The 24372-nt window shown below is 38.8% G+C and overlaps 1 protein-coding gene across 9 annotated transcripts in view; it reads right to left on the reverse strand.

The window, feature by feature from the left end:
* Positions 1 to 24372, reverse strand: part of LCLAT1 (lysocardiolipin acyltransferase 1) — a 197241-nt gene that overhangs the window by 117865 nt on the left and 55004 nt on the right. The gene's annotated exons all lie outside the window — the stretch shown is intronic.

A 24372-nucleotide genomic window follows, 5' to 3' on the forward strand; every position in this document is an offset into this window, starting at 1 on the left:
AGCAAATATCTGACCTCCAAAAAGAGTTATCTAGTTTAAGAAGCCTTTTTTTTTTAACATAAAACCATGTATTTTCTTTTCTAAGGTGTTATCTAACACAAACTCATAAAATATTCCAGAGTTTTTTCCTACCCAGAAGTAGAAGCAATTGACTAAAAACTACAGATGAGTTTCCTAAGTTGAGTACAACGGTCCCCACTTTGGATCCATTCCAAGACCCCCAGCAGATGCCTGAATCACAGATAGTACTAAACCCTACATATACATTACATACATACCATGATGAAGTTTAACTTACAAATTAGGCGTGGTGAGAGATTAATAACTATTATTAATAATGTATTATTAAGTAAAATAAAGGTTCCTTGAACACAAGCACTGCTATACCTCGACAGTCAATCTGATCACCGAAACTGCTATTAAGGGACTAAGAGGCAGGTAGCATAGCATATATTGTATCAACGCACTGGACAAAGGGATAATTCACGTCCTGGATGCGACGAGAGAGGCATGGCATCAGATTTCATCCTGCTACTCAGAATGGCACACAAATTTAAAACCCATCAGTTGTTTATTTCTGGAATTTTCCATATAACATTCAGACCACAGTTGACTTTGGGTAACTCAAACCATGGAAAGCATAACTGTGGGTAAGGAGGGGACTACTATACACCTAAAAACAATGGCAAGTTAGCAGAGTACTTTGAAATTTTTTAAAATTCAGAAATATTAATTCTTTATATTAGAATCTGAAAATAACATCTTGGGTACTTGGTCTTTAATTGACTCTTTTTGAGTTGAAGGATTAAGTAGAACTTAGACTCTTCACTGGCTATTTCCAAAGGATTACTGTAGGGGGTCCTCATAACCAGAACATCATACAGATGTTTTAAAATAAATGCTTGTTGGAAACACACAGTCTAAAATGAATAAACATTTGATTTTACAACCTAAACTATGTTAGAGAAAAACTGTGTTTTGCCTCAGAATAAAATTTTTAGAAACATTAAAACGATGAAAAAAAAATAGCCTTATAATCTATATAGCAAAAAGGTATCCGAGAGATCAAGACCTCTGAATATTTTAAAAGAATCACAACAGGAAACAGAATACATTTTCAAACGTCATGGTGCTTTTGAAAAATGTCAGACAGACAAACAACAAAACAGGTTAAATCCCTTAAAACACACAATCAAGACTGAATACTAAGTTTTTGTTTGTTTGTTTGTTTGTTTGTTTTGAGATGGCGTCTCACTCTGTCGCTAGGCTGAAGTACAGTGGTGCGATCTGGGCTCACTGCAAGCTCTGCCTCCCGGGTTCAAGCGATTCTCCTGCCCCAGCCTCCGGAGTAGCCAGGATTACAGACACGCGCCACCACACTCATCTGATTTTTGTATTTTTAGTAAAGACACGGTTTCACCATGTTGGCCAGGGTGGTCTGGGTCTCTTGACCTCATGATCTGCTCGCCTCAGCCTCCCAAAATGCTGGGATTACAGGTGTAAGCCACTGTGCCCAGCCGACTATTTTTAAATTTCTACTGATACTTGACAGTACGTGTACAAAATCGTTCAAAGTACAAACTGAATAAATATCAACTAAGAGCTGGCTTTTTGCTAAACTCTAGACCTAAACTTTAAAGAAGTGGGGTAATGGAGTAATAATGGTAGAGAAAAAGGCCACTGGAAAGCAGCATGCTGAACAATTCCCAGAGCTCACACATGGGGCCTGGAGTGGTCTGTGTTACCACCTATCCTCAACTTTGTTTTCTCTGAGGCTCAGGTCCTCCTCTTTGCGTTGATGACACTATAGCTAGCTTCTCCCCAGAAAAAAAAAAAACCTACAAACATCTTAATTTGGTATTGTTAATGCCTACTTCCTTTTATACACCCACCCCGCCCCCCAGTCCTGCAACGCTGCTGCTGTATTTGAAACCCTGTGACTACCTTTTTCTATCTACTGTTTTTTTTTCTGCCAATTAGTGATTAGCTAGCTCTATGTTTAACACTCACCCCTCAACTCCCTGTAGAGCTACACTTCACGTTGTATCCATATATAATGCTTCCCTTATCAAGGCTCTGGCATGCTTCTTCCTCACCAATTTCTGATTTGATGTGATTAACAGAAAAAAATAAATTAGCTATCATATAATAAAATATTTTCATTATGCAGTGATGAAGCTGAGGCTCAGGAGAGTTAAGAAGACTTTCCTAAATCCACACAACAAATTAGTAGCATCAAATCTTTTCTGCTTACTGCTTCTTCTGCTATATCATGCTCTCTTTCTCCTGCGAAGGGGCCAGAAATTAGCCCTGAAATATGTCTCTAAACTCAGACTTAAGCAGGTAGAAAGGTGTGTGTCACATGAATATACTGGGATTACTCAGACCAAATCTAATCTAAAATTACTTCCATCCTACTTCTATTCCTTCCCTTTCAATCATTTGTTGATTTTCAATGATTCAATAAACATACAAAGATATCCCAATTACCGTGTGCCAGGCACTATGTTAGTCATCTGGGGATTACAACAGTGAATATGACAGAAATTGCAAAGCTCTCACAAATCTGATGGTCTCTCCATCTCTTCCTTATGAGCTCCTATGTGGCTCTGCATTTAATCCAGCCCTATTCTGTATCTTCTTCCAAGTCTCAAGAGTTTGATGGACAAACTTGGTTCCAAATTATGCTAGCTATACACTTATTCGGAATAGCTAAAAAAAAAATTTTAAAACAATAAAACCACTGACAATACCAGGAGCTGACAAGGATATGCAGCAACCAGAACTTGCAAACACTGCTGGTGGGAATGCAAAATGGGATGGCCACTTTGGAAAAGTTTGGTAGTTTCTTAAAATCCTAAATATACACTTACAATAAAACCCACAAATTCTACTGAATATCCAAGACAAATGAAAATGTATATTCACACAAAAACCTATACGTAATTATTCACAGCAGCATTATTCATAATTACTAAAAACTGGAAACCACCCAAATGTCAGTCGGGGAGAATGGATAAACAAAACCGTAGTACATCCACACAATGGCATACTACTCAGAATAACGACAAACTACTGATCCATGCAACATGTTGAGTTAATCTCAAATGTATTATGCTGAATGAAAGAGGCCAGACTCAAAAGATATGATTTTAAAATCTTTTACTGGACTATTTCATTTATATGACATTCCAGACAAGGCAAACTCAAAGGATAAGGAAACAGATCAGTGGTTGGCAAAGATTACAAGTAGGGAGATGGTTTGACTACAAAGAAACAACACAATATAAGTTTAGGGGGTTGGTCGGGCACGGTGGCTCATGCCTGTAATCCCAGCACTTTGGGAGGCCAAGGGAGCAGATCACGAGGTCAGGAGATCGAGACCATCCTGGCCAACATGATGAAACCCCATCTCTACTAAAAATACAAAAATTAGCTGGGCGTGGTGGCGCGTGCCTGTAATCCCAGCTACTAGGGAGGGTGAGGTAGGAGAATTGCTTGAACCTGGAGTCAGAGGTTGCAGTGAGCCAAGATGGCGCCACTGCACTCCAGCCTGGTGACAGAGTGAGACTCCCTCTAAAAAAAAAAGAAGAAGTAGTTTAGGGGGTTGAGGAAACTGTTCTATTTCCTAGTTAGGTCACATTACAGGAAAGCTGTCCTGATCCAGACCCCAAAAGACAGTTCTTGGATGTCGCCCAAGAAAGAATTCAGGGTGAGTCCACGGTGCAACCTGAAACCAAGTTTATTAAGAAAGTAAAGGAATAAAAGAATGGCTACTCCACAGACAGAGCAGCCCTGAGGGCTGCTGGTTGCTCATTTTTATGGTTATTTCTTGATGATATGCTAAACAAGGGATGGATTATTCATGCATTCCCTTTTTAGACCTTATAGGGTAACTTCTTGACATTGCCCTGGCATTTGTAAACTGTCATGGTGCTGGTGGGAGTGTAGCAGTGAGGACCACCAAAGGTCACTCTTGTCGCCATCTTGGTTTTGGTGGGTTTTGGCCAGCTCCTTAACTGCAACCTGTTTTATCAGCAAGGTCTTTATGACCCGAATTTTGTGGTGACCTCCTATCTCATCCTGTGACTCAGAATGCCTTAACTGTCTGAAAATGCAGCCCAGTAGGTTTCAGCCTCATTTTACCCAGCTCCTATTTAAGATGGATTTGTTCCAGTTCACACATCTCTGACAGTCACAAGACTATATACATTTGTGAAAATCCATAGAAAGTATATTTTTTAAAAAGTGAACTTTACTGTTTGTAGATTTTTAAATAAATTTTTTTAAAATTATGCTATGTATATAAAAATCTGACAATATTTACTATTCTCTTATAATACGGGGAATTCTAATTTTCTGGATTATTTCAACCATAGTAACACCTAAAATGTATCTAGCTTTTAAAATATGTCAGGCACTGTTTCATATATTTTACATGCCGACCTGTTCACCAGTCACAGCAATCTCATAATGTAGGTATTTTCATTACCTTAATTTTACATATAACGATATTGAGGCAGCAAGGGGTTAAGGAACTTACTTAAGGCTACACAGCTAGTAAATAACAAAACTGGAACTTTAAGCCAGGTAACTTGGTGTGAGAGTCCACACTCAGTCTGAAATGTTACACTACGCTTCCTTTTCAAGAATGTATTACATCTGTAGTTAAATATACATCTATTTTTAAATAGCCTATAAAATAAAAATGTTACAATTATAAACTAAATTTTTAATACCTCATACAAAACTTATTCTGAATTTTAGAATTTATACAGACTTAGTGAGAAAGCCTTATGTCTTTCTTATCTTACTGTTACCGGCAGGTCTTTGTTCTTAGAACTCCCAAGATGGTGGTGGGCCGCTCCCAAGATGGCAGCAAGCCTTTTGCTCTCTGACCTGGGGGGTTCTTGGCCTCACGGATTCCAAGGAATGGAACCTTGGGCCATGCGGTGAGTGTTACAACTCCATTAGAAGCTGTGGGTCCCGGAAGAGAACTGTGGAACCCAGAGACAAGTGTTCAGCTCCATTAGGACAAACCCGCGCACTTAGCCGCGCAGAAACAATGGCGAGCCTCTACCTGATCGGGAGCGGCAATGGGCACCTCCCCGGATCAGAAGCGCAGCGGACACGGTGCCAGATCCAGAGGGGTGAAAGTCAATGGCCGGTCTGAGAAGGTGGCATTCAGCAGTGGTGGATGGTGAGCAAAAGCTCAGCTCGAACAGTAACAAACATGGACCAGAAGAGTGTGTGGTTCCAAGATTTAATAGAGTGAAAACAAAGCTCCCATACGACGGGAGGGGACCCAAAGGTGCTTGCCACTGCTGGTTCGAATGCCTGGGTTTATATCCTGATCATTGTCCCTCCCCGGGTGCTCTCAGGTGATAGATGATTGACTATTTCTTTACCTCCTGCTTTTAGCCTAATGGGTATTTTAGTGAGCTCTCTTTACTACCTGACTGGTCAGGTGTGAGCTGAGTTACAAGCCCCATGTTTAAAGGTGAGTGAGGTCACCTTCCCCAGCTAGGCTTAGGAATTCTTAGTCGGCCTAGGAAATCCAGCTAGTCCTGTCTCTCAGTCCTCCCTCTCAACAGGAAAACCCAAGTGCTGTTGGGGAGGTTGGCTGACGACCACTCTAACTGCTTCCTGCTGAACTGGGGCACAGTAGGGGTTGTGCAGTTGAGATTTCCTCGGTAGGGGAGCCTTTGATGTCATCAACATCAGAGCATGGGCTAGCAGGCCGGTCCAGGAGTCCACGGTAGATCTTAGTCATGGACTGCATCTGGGGCTCCATTTAAAGAACCATTTGTAGTTTTACAGCATCAATTCTGGAAGAGACAAACTTAACAAGGAGGTTAAAGATACAGGGATTGAAATGTATGGCCTGAAGTGCAGGGTGAGGCACATCCAAGAGTTAGTAGGGTTTTGGGATGAGCATAAGCCAGTATAAGCTGGATGTGTTCCTCACTGAGGGCCCAGGTGCCTTTGGATAATTTTAGCCCTAAGTATTTAACCTGCTGTGAGTAGAGGTGAGCCTTTGGTTTGGAAACCTTGTAGCCACAGGTGGCGAGGAACTTTAAGAGTGTTTGGGTGGCTTAATGACACAAGGTTTCTGAACAGGTGGCTAAAACTAAATCATCCACATACCAAAGGACAAGAGTGTCCAAGTATGAGAACTGACTCACGTCTTGGGCTAATGCCTGGCCAAATAGATAGGGGCTAGCCCTGAACCCTTGGGGTAAAACAGTCCAGGTGGGTTGAGATGTTGGTTCGAAGGATCATCAAAGGCAAACAAGAATTGAGAGTCAGGATGTACAGGGATACAGAAAAAGGCATCCTTAAGGTCCAGGACTGTAAACCATTCTGCTTCCTCTGGTATTTGGGAAAGTAGAGTATAAGGGTTAGGTACAGCTGGGTATAGAGGGACAACGGCCTCATTGATAATCCTGAGATCTTGCACTAACCTCCACTGTCCGTTGGGCTTCTGCATTCCTAAAATTGGAGTACTGCAGGGGCTATTGCATGGCCTTGGGCTTTTAGGTCCTTTGCTATTACTAAGACTTTGTTTAGTCTAAATTAACTTAGAACTGGTATAGATGGTTCCTTCCTGGTTCTGTAAGTACTTTAAGGCTTGGCTGAGTGCAAACAGCTCGCACGTTTGAGCAGACCAATTATTAGACAATTTTTCTAACTCTGCTTCTACAAGAGTTTCCCTATCAATTACTGAATACCCATTGTGTTTTTTTCCCTCAATCACCCGGGAGGAACTATTTATTGTCCTGTCCTCAAGGAAGTTCCTCCTAGGTCTGGTTAGAACTTGGTATAGTAATTAAGATTTAAATCCCGTTAGCAAATCTGCTGGGTTAAGGGAATTTTCAGTGGTTAATGTTAAATCATCTTTTTCTAAAGAACAGCCTGATACTTTAAGATTTTTGAGTCAGTAAGCTACCTTTTTGCCTTTTTTACTTAGGATATTTCTGAACTGGTGAGGTATGCTCATAATGAGGTTTCCTCTAAAGTTATTCTTCTACTTTCTTCTGCTAGCAAAGCAGTTGCTGCTACAGATTGAATGCATTTGAGCCATCTGTGGGTTATTAGGTTAAGGATTTTTGATAGGAAGGCTACGGGTTGTCAGTGGCCTCAGCGCTTTTGGCTACGCCCTTGTTTACACTGATAACAAGGTGGTATTGGAGTGTTACAGGGTCATGGAGAAGATCTTCAATTATCAATTATAGGATTTAAATTTACCCTGGCTTTTAAAGGAATAGGGTACATTTTTTTCTTTACTACTTCTCTTTCTTTCTCTGTCTGACTTTCTGTCTCTCTCTCTCTGACTCCCTTTGTTTCTCTACCTCTTTCTCTCTTTTTCCCCTCTCTTTCTCCCTTCCCTTTGGTAGATGGATTTTGGGAACACAGCAGAAGGACATTTGCTCGTTGCCCCCATTTGCCACTATAGGAATATGCTCCTCCCTTTAATTTATTCAATTTGCTTTCATCCTGATCTATTATGTTGTCGTAGACCCAGTTCCAGTTGTTAAAGTACTGGGTTATCAGTTCTAAGGCCCTGGCCAAGGAGCCGAGGCTTGGAGATTGTATTGCAGGCGGGGGTAAGCTGGGTAGAAATTGGGGGAGGAGAGCATCTTACACAATGGGAGAGCAATCCTCCTAGCCATTTACAAATTTGGGGCCCTGGCAAGGGTGGTGAGGAACGGGTCCCACATAACTACCCACGTCGAGGGCTGTATACCTAAATTGGGAGAGACACCAGGGGCAAGACTCCCTGGGTTCATAGCCTAGGTGCCTAAGGATGCAGTGTAGAGCTTCTCTAGATCCCTTTGGAGATACAACTTGCTCTAACACCTGGGAGAGGGAGTGAAAGTTTGAAGCATTAGTACCTAGGAGGCAGGGACTGGAGGAAGTAGATTCAGAGGTAAGGAGAATTTTGGGGCTACACTTTCAAGAAAGTGGTGGTTGGGACCCAGGAGGTATGGGTCAGAAGGAGAGGTAGGGGTGCATGCCTGGGCGACTGTGGAGTAGAGACTTCTGGCTGCACCATGATCTCGACTGGCCAATGCCGGGAATTCAGGATGACAGTTTTCTGCCTCTAGTAGGCCCTCAGCTTCCCCAGGAAAATTGTAAAAGCGGAAGCTGGTTCCAGGTAGACCAATGCTCCCAACCCAGATGGGGGCTGTTAGCCTTTTCCCAGAAAGCCTCACACCTGAGTCTTAAGTCCAGCAGCCATGCTAATCATTTTTAAATGGCCAACAGGTGCCCAGTATTTTCCTCTGATTCTAAGGAAGGATAGGACAGAATAGCAAGTGAAAGTGGTCCACTATTACTCAGGGCTTTGGAGAATCCCTGTACAGGCCACCAGATGTTACTGGTGGGTCTTTGTTCTTAGAGCTCCCAAGATGATGGCGGGCTGCTCCCAAGATAGCAGCAAGCCTTTTGCTCTCTGACCTGGGGTTCTTGGCCTCACGGATTCCAAGGAATGGAACCTTGGGCCACGAGGGGAGTGTTATAGCTCTGTTAGAAGCCATGGGTCACAGAACAGAACCATGGAACCCAGCGACTAGTGTTCAGCTCTACTAGGATGAATGCATGCACTTAGCCGCGCAGAAACAATGGCAAGCCTCTAGCCTGATCAGGAGTGGCAATGAGCGCCTTGCTGGATCAGAAGCGCAGCAGACACCTTGCCAGATCCAGAGGGGTGAAAGTCAATGGCGGGTCTGCGACGGCGACGTTCAGCAGTGGTGGACAGCGAGTGAAAGCTCAGCTTGAGCCCTAACAAACGTGGACCAGAAGAGTGTGCAGTTGCAAGATTTAATAGAGTGAAAACAAAGCTCCCATACAATGGGATGGGATCCAAAGGGGGTTGCCACTGCCAGTTCGAATACCTAGGTTTATATCCTGATAGTTGTCCCTCCCCCTGTGCTCTCAGGCGATAGATGACTATTTCTTTACCTCCCGCTTTTAGCTTAACAGGTATTTTAGTGAGCTCTCTGTTACCTGATTGGTAGGGTGTAAGCTGAGTTACAAGCCCCGTATTTAAAGTGGATGCAGTCACCTTCCCCAGCTAGGGTTAGGAATTCTTAGTCGGCCTAGGAAATCCAGCTAGTCCTGTCTCTCATTACTATCCCTCAATACCTAACGTAATGTATAGCAAACCAAAACTTGGGGAAGGGCAAGGAACGGGAGTTGCCAGCTTCTGCTAGAAGAAAATTGGGTTAAATAACTGACAAATTAAATATTTAATCTTTAAAAACCCTTTAAAATAAAAAACGCCATGATTGAAAAGTAATTAAAAACACTGCAATTTAGTATCATGTTTTGTGCATTCTTTGTATAATACCGATACTGTTTTTAAAAAGACATTTGAAAACTAAGTGCAGTTTTAAAAGGGCATATAACATTTTATTGACAAATAACAGAGATAGATATAACAGAGATAGAAAAGTGAACTGTAGATAATCCTGAAAAACTATGCCTACTTCAAGTGTAACCTAACAAGTTTTTCCAAATGACCACTTTCCTTTCAGCGAATTAACAACAATCTTAATAACCTCACTAATAACTGTGTATGTTATTCTTTAAGGTAACATATGACAGTGTGGGAGGACACTCCCTGACAAAGATTAACGGACTCCATTAAGGATACCTATAGTTCCTTGCTCAGGAAGGAAACATTTTCATAGAATCTCCTTAGTTATTTTATTCACATAACAAGTCAAGTGTTAGCAACTAGCGTTACTCTCAGAGTCTAATGGGGAAGCTAAGTACGAAAATAAATGATTGCAATTCACTGTGATACATGCTGTAATAGAGGGATAGGAGGTATGCAACAGGTGTTAAGGGTAGATCAAAGTAGACAAGATGAACTCTGCTAACAGGGATTAAAGAAGGCTTTAGACTCTTGGAGGAAAAGTGGTTGTGGGAGGGGAGAGAATACTCCAGGCAATAACCTACAGAGTCACAGAAATTTGAAACAGCATGGCTTAATCAGAAAACTTTTTAAACTCATATTACTGAGGTATAGGTACACAATGGGGGCGGGGGGGAGCGGGGGTTACAACAACATAGGCCTGAGGGAGAAAGTACACACACCCAGGCCAGGATAGCCAAGAAAACCACATTTGCCAGGTCACTAGGGGTGGAGGAAAAATATCTAAGGCATATGAGTCATGTTTTAGGATAAATGTTAAAAGTGAAATGTATATAAACGTTTCAAAAGTGAAATGTATATAAACATGAACTCAATCAGTATACAGATTGATTTTGTTAAGAGCCTGCTCTGGATCCAAACAGAGAGTGCATGGGACTTGTTGGCAAAAATCCCAGGACTGACAGACGCTGGTATCACAGAGGTCTGTGATGCAGCTCCAACACTCAACAGCCAGAGGATCACAACCACATTACTTAACCTGGACACCTCACTTATAAAGTTAGGAGGTTAGGGGAAAACCTCTCTGGGGCCTCTACTAACACAGAAATTCTAAATATAGGGTACCTTTTGACCACCGAATACCTATCAGGAACTTTACAGAGGGCTCCTGGTATTTACATATTTAACATCTAGAGATTCAACTATTCATGAATAATCCAAAGGTCATAACATGGAAGTAATCTGCTGAAACTCAAAACTGAATTGTGAACACTGCAAGGCTGATGTCAAAAAACAAACCATTTAGGTAGTAATTAATGACTCTGGCCAACTGTCTAGTATCCTAATCTCAAAAAGCCTTTATTCTGTTCTACTTATTTCATATGCACTTCTTGGGGGAAGTGATATGCTACAATAGATTTGTAAATGTGAAGGTTCAAAAGGACCTTGTTATGTCCCTTGACAATGTCAAGTATGTCCTAAAATAGGCACTTTACATTCTCACCTCATCCAAACAAAAGCCTCAAAAGCAAGCTGCTGATTTATCAGTAGTATTTACAAGTAAAGGAATGAAAGATTTAGTTCCATTAACGAGTCCCTGACACTGTTTATATTGAGAGAGCTAAGAGAACCTATAACCAAGGAGATTCTCAGAAAATGCAGTTGTGAGCCCCCAAAATTTGAGACAGGTCTCAGTTAATTTAGAAAGTTTATTTTACCAAGGTTGAGAACAGGCACCCGTGACACAGCCTCAGGAGGTCCTGAAGGCATGTGCCCAAGGTGGTCAGACCACAGTTTGGTTTTATACATTTTAGAGAGACATGAGACATCAATCAACATACGTAAGATGAACATTTGGTTCTATCTGGAAAGGCGGGACAACTTGAAGCAGGGAGGGGGCTTCCAGGTCATAGGTAAATAAGAGACAAATGGTTGCATTCTTTTGAGTTTCTGATTAGCCCCTCCACAGGAGGCAAGCAGATATGTATTTATCTCAGCAGACGGGTGACTACGAATAGAATGGGAAGCAGGTTTGCTCTAAGCAGTTCCCAGCTTGACTTCTTCCTTTAGCTTAGTGATTTGGGGGGCCCAAGATATTTTCCTTTCACAGAGAAAAGAATCCAAAACTGCAGAGAGTTTAAAGGCCAAAAAGTAAATAATGAATAATAAAAGCATATAATGAATTAAGCATATTGTTTAAGCAAATGCAAACTCATTCATTCATGAGACTAGGGGTCAATAAAGTACACACAAAACCACTCAACTACATTATACTAAAGTTGCACTTCTTGCATTTTTTACTCTAGTAACTAGGGAACCCTAGAAATTCCCCATTTTTTCCAAAAATGCAGGAAAATGAAAATTAACTTGTGCTGACTTATATATACATATATTTATTGATATTTATGTATTTAAATGCATATAGTTAAATGTAGCAAACAGTATATTTATATATAACTACACATTAATAATTAATCTAAACTCAGTTTAGATTCAACAAATTTTTCAATGAAAAACCCTAACACATCTTTTGTGAAATATGTTCATTAGTAATCAGTAAAATATAAATTAAAGTACCATTTTCCTTCTATCTCATTAGAAAAACTGAAAATATTCACAATATTTAACATTAGCAGGGCTATAGATACAAATGTATTTTTCTATCCTGCTACTAAGACTGTAAATTAAGTACCACCCTTTAAGTTAGTAATAAGGCAGTACTTGTCAAGACAGAAATGTGCATTTTTAATTAATAATTATATTTCAAGAACTCTATCATGCAGAAATATTTATAGGAGTACACAGAGAAACGGGTACAACATTATTCATGTAAGTATAATTTGTAATAATAAACAGTGGGCAATAATAAAGCCTACCAATAAGAGAAGGGGGAACATTTATTTTAACATTTATTATGAAATACTAAGCAGGCATTCAAGAGAATAAGGAAACTCACATCATCTGATATGACTGGGTATCCTTGACATTCAGTAAATAAAACCGATTGCAAAATATAATAGATGGCATGATCCCATTTTTGCCTTAAGCCAAATTTTTAAAAAATGTGTACATCTATGTAAATTTGTGTATGTGAGTACATGTATTTCTAGGTGTATTAATAGGTCTGATTTCAACAGAGGGGCATAGTAAGCTCAAGATTATGCCACAAAGAGGCTATCTGGAGATAAATATCCTCTCCTTAATCTCCATCCACCCTTTTATCTCCTGCGAGGGCTTCCTTCCCCTTGACCTCACCCAACTGGAAATAAGAGAAAAGTGCGCCCCCTGGGTCTCTTGAGGCAGACAAAAGAAAAGAATGGAGAGCGTGTCCAGAGGGCAAAGAGAAGACATCCAGCAGAACAATATCAACATAAGGAAAATGAGGAGTTACAAAGCATTATCTAGAATATGATAACCTTTTATATATACATTATACAGTGGTTAATTTTTTATATTTTTGCTTACATAAATTTATTAATTTTGATAAAAACAAATGTGTCATGAAATAAAATAAGAATTCCAAAAAACTAAAAACAAAACTAAAAAGGTCTGAAGAGTTTCATATTAAGATGAAATATCTAATTGTGCTCTCTCAAAAAACACACTAAAAATCCCACACCTACAAAGAATAACCAAAAAAAGAACATTTTAAAAGCTGGAAAGCAGAAAGCCAAATGTTGACTATCCTGGCTGACCTGCAAAGACAAAGTGTAAGCCAGCAGAGGAAAAAGTTGAAAACAAACCCACAGAATCCTCCTAAGGCCTAGGAGGCGGAAGCATCAGGTACTGCTGGATGCAAATGGAGATGAATGGCAGTTTGCCAAAATAAAGAGGATTAGGTAATGAGTGAGGGGCAGGTGGATTCCTAGATTCCCTTCTCTCTCTGCACCTCTGGGTAACCGTCCCTCTCCTACCCCAGCATAAACTTGCATGTCTATTCTCTAGAGAAGGTAAAACAGAGTTTCCCAATTAGGAAATGCACAGTTTAGGGCATGGTCACCACTCTAAGAACAGTGGGATTAAGTGACCATATACATGCTGAATCCTGAATGCTAAAACCTCAGACCATCTTCCCTGGATGAGCTCTCAGATGGCTGGCAACAAGATCTTTGGTCCTATGCCAGTTGTCCTATAGAATATTCTGCAATGATGGAAATGTTCCCTAGTTATGCTGTCCAAAACTGCAGCCATTAGCTACATGTAGCTATTGAGCATCTGAAATGTGGCTAGTGCCATTGAAGAAATGAATTTTTAACTTAATTATATTTCCATTTAAATAGCTACATGTGGGTAGTGGCCACAGTATTGAACAGCACAGTCCTAGGCAGAAGACAGGAGTGTACTCTCTGGGATATCTGACCAGGCTATGAGGAAAGACAAAAATACAGAAACAGGCCAGGCGCGGTGACTCATGCCTGTATTCCTAGCACTTTGGGAGGCCGAGGCGGTCAGATCACTTGAGGTCAGGAGTTCGAAAATACAGAAACATTGAGGGATTCCCTAATAAACAGCCCACATAAGTCACCCCTCAGTAAAGCCCAAAGTTCACAAGCCTCACCTACTTGCAAGCCTCTACTGGCTTTCTAAATCACCCATTTTTTATTAGGAACAGATAATGAGACTTCTGAGCAAACACTCTAACATGACATTAGAGACTAAATTAAACAGAAAAAAAGTATACTTGAAGGAAATAAACTATTCAGGGGAAAAGAAAACTTCAAAGAAAACCATCTTTAACATTTTCAAAAAGACAATAAATACTGCAATCAGGAAACAATAACATGTTCTTGTGGGAAAATAAAATGAAGAAAGGAAATATCCAGAGAATAAAAGAGCTACTGAAAGTTTAAAACAGCAAAAATGATTAGCAAAAATTATACACGACCAAAGAGTTAGAAAATAAAGTTGAGAAAAAATCTCCCAAAAAGCCCAGCAGAAGATAAAGAGATGGAAAGTAGAAAGAATATATGAAAGGGCCAAGACACGAGGTCCCATATGCCAGTAATACAAGGGCCAAAAAGAGTTGTGAGAAATTGGAGAGGGGGAAATCAGCAACAACAATCTCAAAAAAATTCCCCGGAACCGGAGAAAATGACATTCCACATTAACAGAGCCTACTAAAAGCAAAGATAATGGATGAAAACAGATGTTCACCAAGGAATACCACTGTAAATTACAGAACAGTGGAGACAAAGAACGTTCCACAAACCTTCTAGAGAGGAAAAAACAGGTTACATACAAAGGATTAAAAATTAGACCAGCTTTGAACATCTCAGCAGCCAATACCAGGAGCAAGACAAAAACAGAACAAAAACTCTAAGATTCTAAAGAAAATTATTTCCAACCCGTCCCTGTAGCAAGTGTTAGAGTAGTTGGTAGAAAAACACCGTCAGACATGCCAGGTGTAAAAGTGACTTCCCATACAATCTTTTAAAAAGAAGCTACTGGAAAATGGGCTCCACTAAAAGAAGTAAACGAAGACTAAGGGAGATCTGAAATACAGCAAGTAAGAGATCATCATAGATGAGAGGTCAAGAAGGATGATCCTGAAAGGGAGATTTCAGGGTGACAACTATACATTAGATAGAGAAGGCATTCAGTCCAAATTCTGAGAGGATGGCACAAGAGGAAGACTCTCTGAACGTTGTTATCACCAAAATCCTTGCTACTAAACAAACCATCTGTTTGAGTCAAGAATAGAGTCTCCAGGTGAACCTGGCACAAATCCTAATCTGTACTTGGCTTCTTGACCACGTGCTAATAAAATTCCTGCTCTCCCTGCCACATTTGGCTTCCACATCAGCTGATGACACTGATTTTATCTGTCATATAGCACTCTGCTTTGTTGGGCATGGTGGCTTATGCCTGGAATCCCAGCACTTTGAAAGGCCAAGGCGGGTGGATCATTCGAGGTCAGGAGTTTGAGACCAGCCTGACCAACATGCAAAACCCCACTCTACTAAAAATACAAAAATTAGCCAGGCATGGTGGCATGCATCTGTAGTCCCAGCTACTCGGGAAGCTGAGGCAGGAGAATCATTTGAACCCAGAAGGCAGAGGTTGCAGCGATCAGGCCACTGCACTCCAGCCCGGGGGACACAATGAGACTCTGCCTTAAAAAGAAAAAAAAAAAAAGTATTCTGCTTTGACCTAATCCTGAAATATGGAGACAACACATGGTGAATTTAGAAACAAAATATATTCCCACTGGAAAGCTATACTATTCAACACCCCATTCATGTTGAAAACTCTCAATAACTGGGCTTTTAAGGAACATACCTCAAAATAATAAGAACCATCTATGACAAAAACCACAGCCAATATCATACTGAATGGACGAAAGTGAAGGCATTCCCCTTGATAACTGGCACAAAACAAAGATGCTCTCTCACTACTCCTATTCAACACAGAATTGGAAATCCTGGCTGAACAATCAGGCAAGAGAAAGAAATAAAGAGCATCCAAATAGGAAGAGAGGAAGTCAAACTATCCCTGTTTGCAGATGACATGAACCTATATCTAGAAAACCCAAAGTCTTGGCCCAAAAACTCCTTAAGCTGATAAACAACTTTAGCAAAGTCTCAGGATACAAAATCAATGTATAAAAATCACTAATATTCCTATATACCAACAATAGTCAAGCTGAAAGCCAAATCAAAAACACAATCCCATTCACAATTGCCACAAAAAGAATAAAATAACGAGGAATACAGTTAATCATTAAGGTGAAAAGATTTCTACAAGGAGAACTACAAAACACTGCTCAAAGAAATCAGAGATGACACAAACAAATGGAAAAACATTTCATGCTCATGGATAGAAAGAATCAATATCATTAAAATGGCCATACTACACAAAGTAATTTATAGATTCAATGCTATTCCTATTAAACAACCAATGACATTCTTCACAGAACTAGAAAAAAACTATTTTAAAAATCATATGGAACCAAAAAAGAGCCCAAAGAGCTCTTCACTTTTTGCTTAGGCAATCCTAAGCAAAAAGAACAAAGTTAGAAACATCATGCTACCCAACTTAAAACTATATTACAGGGCTACAGTAACCAAAACAGCATGGTACTGGTACAAAAACAGACACATAGACCAATGGAACAGAATAGAGAACCCAGAAATAAGGCATCACGCCTACAACTATCTGATCTTCAACAAAGCTGACAAAAACAAGCAATGGGGAAAGGACTCCGTATTCAATAAATGGTTCTGGAAGAAGACTGAAACTGGACCCCTTCCTTACACGATATACAAAAATCACCTCAAGATGGATTAGAGACTTAAATATAAAACTCAAAACTATAAAAACCCGGAAGGCAATACTATTCTGGACACAGGAACTGGCAAAGATTTCATGACGAAGATACCAAAAGTAACTGCAACAAAAGCAAGAATTGACAAACGGGATTTCAGAAAACTAAAAACTTTTGCACAGCAAAAGAAATTATCAACAGAGTGAACAGACAACTAACAGAAAGGGAAAAAATTTTTTCAAACTATGCATCTAACAAAGGTCTAATATCCAGCATCTATAAAAAACTTAAACTTACAAGAGAAAAACCCATTAAAAAGTGGGCAAAAGACATGAACAGACACTTTTCAAAAGAAGACATACATGTGGCCAACGAGCATATGAGGAAAAAGCTGAACATCACTGATCATTACAGAAATGCAAATCAAAACCACAATTAGATACCATTTCACACCAGTCAGAATGGCTATTACTAAAAAGAAAAAATACCAGGTGCTGGCAAGGTTGCAGAGAAAAATGAATGCTTATATGCTACTGGTGGGAGTGTAAATTAGTTCAACCATTGTGTTAAACAGTGTGGCAATTCTGCAAAGACCTAAAAACCCACAGACCCCTTACTGGATATATACCCAAAGAAGTATAAATTCTTCTATCATAAAGACACATGCATGTGTATGTTCACTGCAACTATTCACAATAGCAAACACATGGAATCAACCTAAATGCCCATCAATGGTAGACTGGATAAAGAAAATGTGGTACAAATACACCAGGGAATACTATGCAGCCATAAAAAAGAATAAGATCATATCCTTTGCAGGAACATGGATGGAGCTGGAGACCATTATCCTAAGCAAACTAACGCAGGAACAGAAATCCAAATACCACATGCTCTCACTTATAAATGGGAGCTAAAGGCTAAGAACACATTGACACACAGAGGGGACACTGGGGCCTATTGAAGGATAGAGGGTGGGAGTGAATCAGGAAAAATAACTAACAGGTACTAGGCTTAATACCTGGGTGACAAAATAATCTGTTTAACAAACCCCCATGACACAAGTTTACCTATATAACAAACTTGCACATGTAAACCTGAACTTAAATAAAAATATTTAATAAAAAATTTGAAAAGACATCAGTTAATCCCTGTTAAAATTATTTTTTGTTGTAATCTCTAATCAAATACTCTACTAGAAAAGCAATCCTTGGGAGTAAGTTAAAACAAATATATCAGACAACTTTATAATTTTTCCAAGACAACTATAAGCAACACATTGATTTTGATTCAAATGACAAAATCAAATACATAAAATTAAAGTGAACACTAACGTCAATTATTGCATATATAGTATATGCATATACAATAACAGTCATTATTACAATTATCATTAGCAATAAAAATAGAAATATTTTAAAAGCTAAAATAATCAGAACCTGATTACTGAGATTATTCTGCAATCTGAAGGAATTGAAATATGTTCATTATTTATGCACCACTCTTCTTGTAAGCTTCACAACCAGACACAGTCAAACTGATTGTTTTTTTCCATAAACGTTAGTGAAATATTTATGAGCTAATTAATTTCTTTTAAATCTACGGATAGATGCTAATTTGCACAGCCTCATTCTGATGAACATGTCTGCATTTTCTAACTGCTGTTAAAGAGTGTATGCAAGCCTTTCTGTGCAATCTACAAGGATCCATGTAATTTTCTTTCAGAACTTAGTAACATAAACTGTCCTGCCTAAAGAAATGGTATGCTTCTTTATTCCCCCAATGAGAACTGTATTTGTTTTCCTTTTGAGTCTCAAAGGCTCATAGCTAAATTTAACATTCAATTCCAGGAAGAAAGATTATAGCTATTACTATCGCTTTCTCCTCTTTTAATCTTTTATTTGTATTCTTAATAGCATTATCACGTGTCTTTTATTATAAAAAACTTTAAATTCCTTTAGGAAGCGACTATTAATTAAAAATAAATAGAATGTTACCATTACTGACTTTACTCATCTTTACTTATTAATTTTAAAACACTGTCTCTATTATAGTACAGTTTTGAGAAACCATTAGAAATATTTAAAAATTTATGTTAAAAATATTCCAAAGACAGAAAAGCATATTCCTTTAATAAACAAATCATCAAAAGAAAAAACCTTTATCTGTTTGGAAAAAACAGACAACAGGAAAGGAACAAACTACACAGTTTCATTCTTCCGAAACAGAACAAAAGAATAATACTTTCTTAGGAACAAAAAGAAGTTACAAGATAACAAGCTTTTTAGTTAGGGAGAACTTAGGAGAAATAAAAGCCCAGTTCACCAATTCTGAGCAAACACAACAGGACAGTTAAAGAGCAGAATGGGGCCAAACTTCAGTTATATGTACCCAAAATGAAGCAAGGAAGGACTCTGAACGATTAATGGATTTAATAAACAAGCCTGGTAATTCCCTGGGGGAAGTCTATTCTGAGAGTTCTTAAACCAGAATAAAGGTGGTTTCGGATTACCTCAAAATGACATAACTTATCTCTTATTACTACTTACCTCTTGAGGTTTACTGAAAGGTTTAGTGTGAATTAAATATTCACAGTTCTCTAAACCCTGATATAATTATCTTGCTTAAAATTCAAGATAATACATAGAAGCCGAGTATATGCTGTATGGTTCTTCTTATCTGAAGTTCAAGAACAGATAAGCTACATTATAACGTTACAAGTATGGGTAATGGTTATCCTTGGGAGGTGTGGAGCAGGTATAGGAACTGAAAGCACCAGGGAGCTTTTAAGATTTTGGTAATACTCTGTTTCTTTAATTGGTTGCTGGTTACACAGGGTGCATTCACTTTATTAAAACTGAAATTTGTGATTTATGTACCTCTCTATATGTATGTTATGACAATATTCACCCAAAAATGTTACATGCATAAAATAATTTAACCTGAATATTTTATAAATCATCTAATTAGACATATGCTGTTTATAGGAAGAAAATACAAACGGTCAATAAATATACAAAGAAATGTTCGACTTCACTATTTTCAAGAAAATGCAAATTAAAACAATAAAACTCCATTCCCCTCTCCTGTAGATTAAAAAAAAAAAAAAAAAAAAGTTTTGCCCCTGATACTCTAAAAATCATTGTTGGTGTCCTTGCCTTCACAGCTGGAGGGAGTATCAAGTGGTATACCCAATTTAGAGGGCAAACTGATAAGTAGCTATTGCTATTCTGAATATCATTAATTCCCTCTTAGTATTTACCCTAGAGAAATATTCAACTGAACGTACAAAGATGTTCCCTTGCAGCATTGTCTGTAACAGAAAAAGAAGAAACATTAATGTCCACTGATGGGGAGAGAGCTAAATTAACTATGGTACATCCAAATACTATGACACAATATGCAGCAGCTGGAAAGAATGCAGTCAAGCTGTATTTTCTAAATTGATCTGCTCTCCAAGATGTATTGCTAAGAGAAAATGCAATACCATTTTTGGAAGGAAGGAAACCACACCCTCCCCCAAAAGGCTTAACGCCATATGGTTTATTTAAATAATTACAAATGCACAGAGATCTGTCTAGAAGAATACCTGCCAATGACACATGCGGTTGCCTCTATGGGATGGGACAGCTGTGACTGAGGATGGTGGTCAAAGGGAATTAAACCTTTCTCTAAAGTTTCATAAAGAACATTTCCATTTGTTACTTATAGGGTTAAAAGGAAAGAAGAGAGAGAGAAAAGGAAGGGGAGAGGAAAAAGAAGTAGCTTAGCTGTAGCCAAAGTAAGTTGCCTGTCAGTAACTGCTATTTTTCCATGATCCCATAATCAAAGCAAAAAGATTAATGTTAAGGTAGAAACAACCCATACCCCTTAGGAAGATGATTGCTTGCCATACATTAAGCCGAAAGTAAATTTTCAACAACAAGTTAGAAAGACTGAAAACATAAATTGAGATAGGAATGATAAAAGTATTTAGTAAACTAAAACTACATTGGCACCACCAAAGATCCTGAGCCTAATAAAACCATCATTTGGTTTACTGAGTAGCATTTATCTCTTCCCATTTGAAGTTTAAGCTCATGTTTTGTTTTTCCCTTCATGAGACACAGCCAGAAAAATTATCAATATAATAAAAGAACTAAGTGATGAAGGCATATAGACTGTCAGAAAGCAGGTTTACTGAAATTAAATCCATCTACACAAAATATGAGCCCATAAATATGTTACATGTAATATCTGTTATGTTATGTAATATGTTATATATGTAATGCATATTATGTGTAATATGTTGTATATGTTTATGTTGTGTATATATGTGTAATATGTGTTTATATATACACACACATATAAACACACACACACACACACACACGTAAGTCCCTTAAGCATGAAGAAAGTTCTAGCAGAAATTTTCTCTGCTCACAACTCACAGAGGTCAGTTGTGACAGTCAGGCTAAGACCTCACATCTCCTGTGACCGGCTAAGCGTTCTTTCCATTAGAAGGGGATCTTAGAAGGCTAAGGAAAATCAACTAAAACACAGAAAAGAAATTAAGATACAACCAAGGCCTGAGTCTTGAGGGAGAACAGTGCTCAGTCAAGCTAGGACAAAATGCAAAGACATAAAGAAGCGGACTTCTTGACATTATTTTTTGTGGTACACACTGCACAGTGATTGGTTTAGTCACAAGGAAGTTTTTCCATGGTTTCAGATTTCTGTTTGGTTTTGTTTCCTCCAAACTGTTTCAAACAATCTGAATTATTAGCAGCAAACTTTTAAAAATATCACCATTTTTTTCTTCTCAAACAGCAAGTACACTATATTTCAACAATTTCCTGTTACTACACAAAGTTTCCTTTCAAGATGTAAAAGTTAAAACCACATACACCCACGCTAAGTGGAACTCTACTATGTGAAATCATTTCAAAATGATTAGGGTAACTCTAGTATACTCCACCTAGCTGTTATTTAAGGGACTACTTTTCAAATTACTTATAGTCCTCAAAATGTTAAACATAGAGTTACAATATGATCCAGCAAGCCCAGTCCTAGATATATAAATCCAAGTGAAATGAAAACATATGTCCACACAAAAACAGGCACATAAATGTTCATAGTGAGATAGGAGACCTGCAGGACTTGTTTTCTGGTCACAACCCTACTGGCCAAAACAGGATCTGGCCCAGACAAGATGAAGTGAAAAAACAGGCAGGCATCTAAAGATGGCAAGGAAAGCAATCCCTAGCTGCCCCCATTGTCCATTAGCATAAGATACTCCCACCAGCGCCACGCCAGTTTATAAATGCCATGGCAATGACCTGGATGTTACCAACCCCTTCCTTGGCAAGGGCCTGGAAGTTACTGCCCCTTTCCTAGAAAGTTCTAAATAACCTGCCCCTTAATTTGCATGTAATTGAAAGTAGGTATAAGTAAGTATAAATGCAACTGCCAAGAGACCATACGTTGCCTACTCTGGGCCCACTGCCTGTGAGTTAGCCCTGTTCTGCAAGGAACAGTACTGCTCAATAAATGACTGCTGTCACTGGCTCACCCTTAAATTCTTTCCTGGGTAAAGCCAAGAATCTTCCTGGGTTAAGCCCCAATTTGGGGGCTCACCTGTCCTGCATCAATAGCAGCACTATTCATAGTAAAGGAGGAAACAACCCAAATAGCCTTCACTTGTTGAACGGATAAACAAAAGTGGTATATCTATCAGTAGATATTATACTAAAAAAAAGAGAGAGATGAGGTACTGACACATGCTACAACATAGATGGACTTTGAAAACACTATGCTAAGTGAAAAAAGCCCATCACTAATGGCCACATGGTATATTATTTCATTCACATGAAATGCCCAGACCAGACAAAGCTACAGAGACAGAGAGCAGACCAGTGGTTCCCTAGGGCTGGGGCTGGGGACAGTGGGAATGTGAGGTGACTACTAATTAGTACAAAGCTTATGAAGGGGGGGTTCTAAAATTAGACAGTGGTGATGGTTGCACAGCTCTGTGAACAGTCTAAAAACAATTGACCTGTACAGTTTAAATGAGTGAATTGTAGATGTGAATTATATTTCAAAACAAAAAAAATAGTATGTTACTTAGCTGAGAGATTATCAAGACATGAATAACTAACCACTTCTGCCCTGGAAGTCATGAATGCCAAAGGAAAAAGAGGAATTGTAAGAATACCTATCACCTTACAAATTAGAAACAAGAACAAACACAAGCAAAGCAAGAGAACAAAAGGGGACCAAAAACTAGAGAGTGAAATCACTGAACAAAAAAAGCACTAGACAGAAGTACATCAAAATGTTACCAATGGCTATCCCTGCATAGTGAGACTGGTTTTTTCCTCCCTCCCTAACTTTTATTTTCCAAATTGTGTGCAACTAGTATAATTTTTACATATTAACAAAAAATATCCCAGCAACATCTGTTCCGATGAGAAAAATCAGAAGCCAGGATTTCTTACGTTAACGAACTGGACAAAAGTCCATCACTGATATACATATCACTGAGGGTAGCATTAGCCACTAACATAAAGTATAAAATTTGAATTATACAATGTTAAACTGGTCCAATGTTTTTCATACATATAAAAGTTGATATTCAGACATTAATCTTTTTTCTAATATAAAATTATTGATATTCATTGGAAGGCATAAAATACCACTGTTTCAGGGGAGGGCATCCAACAAGTGATTTGACTGGACAAGTAATAAAATGCTTTCCTTCATGTTTCATATCGTATCAATTATTTTTTCTTTTCTTGAGACAGTCTCACTCTGTCACCCAGGTTGGAGGGCAGTGGTATGATCTCGGCTCACTGCAACCTCCACCTCCTGGGTTCAACTGATCCTCCCACCTGAGCCTCCCAAATAGCTGGGACCACAGGCGTGGGGCACCATGCCCAACTAATTTTTTTTTTTTGTATTTTTTGATAGAGACAGGGTTTCACCATGTTGACCACCGCACTCAGCCTACAATCAGATCTTTAAAACACAAACTGCTCATATTCTTTACAAAATCTATAGTTACATCATTATCTTTTATAAAAGACTTTTTTAAAGTTACAGATTAATGCAAACTGAATGAACACACCACCATTCTGTCAAATAAAACAGAGGCATTTGTTACCAAAGCACTGGGGGTTTGGTCTAGGTCCCTGCTGCTTGCAGCACAGAAAGCCAATCACTGAGATGAGTATTGCCAAAGAAAAAGGCTTTAACTGGGTGTCCAGCAAAGGAGATGGGGGAGATCAGTCTCAAATTCACCTTCTTGCCCAACTAGAATCAGGATTTTATAAGCAGGAAAGAAATGTAACTACACACACACACACACACACACACACACACACACACACACAGAACAAAACAAAACAAAAAACGGAATTAGGGAGTGGTAAGGAAGAGGAGTTGGTCAACAGGCAGCAGGTGGTTGGGTCGGGCAATCATGATGGGTGAAGGGGCTGGTGTCTCATTGTCCACATACGGTGATTTGGTAAGTTTCAGTTCTCTTGATACTATCTGTGAGGCCTGATGGTTGGTATCCTGAAAAAGGAACTCAGATAAGACAACAGTAACTGTCTCAGGTTTTAAGCCCGAGAGGGTCAATTTCTACGTTTATTCAAAAGAAATTATAAAATCAGTTCTATGGGACAAGTGGGCTAGTTTCACATCTGTCATTCATATTATTTTTTCTTTTAATAGATACAAGCAAAATGAT

The sequence above is a fragment of the Gorilla gorilla genome, chromosome 12, assembly GCF_029281585.2.
Source record: "Gorilla gorilla gorilla isolate KB3781 chromosome 12, NHGRI_mGorGor1-v2.1_pri, whole genome shotgun sequence".
Taxonomy (NCBI): Eukaryota; Metazoa; Chordata; class Mammalia; order Primates; family Hominidae; genus Gorilla; species Gorilla gorilla.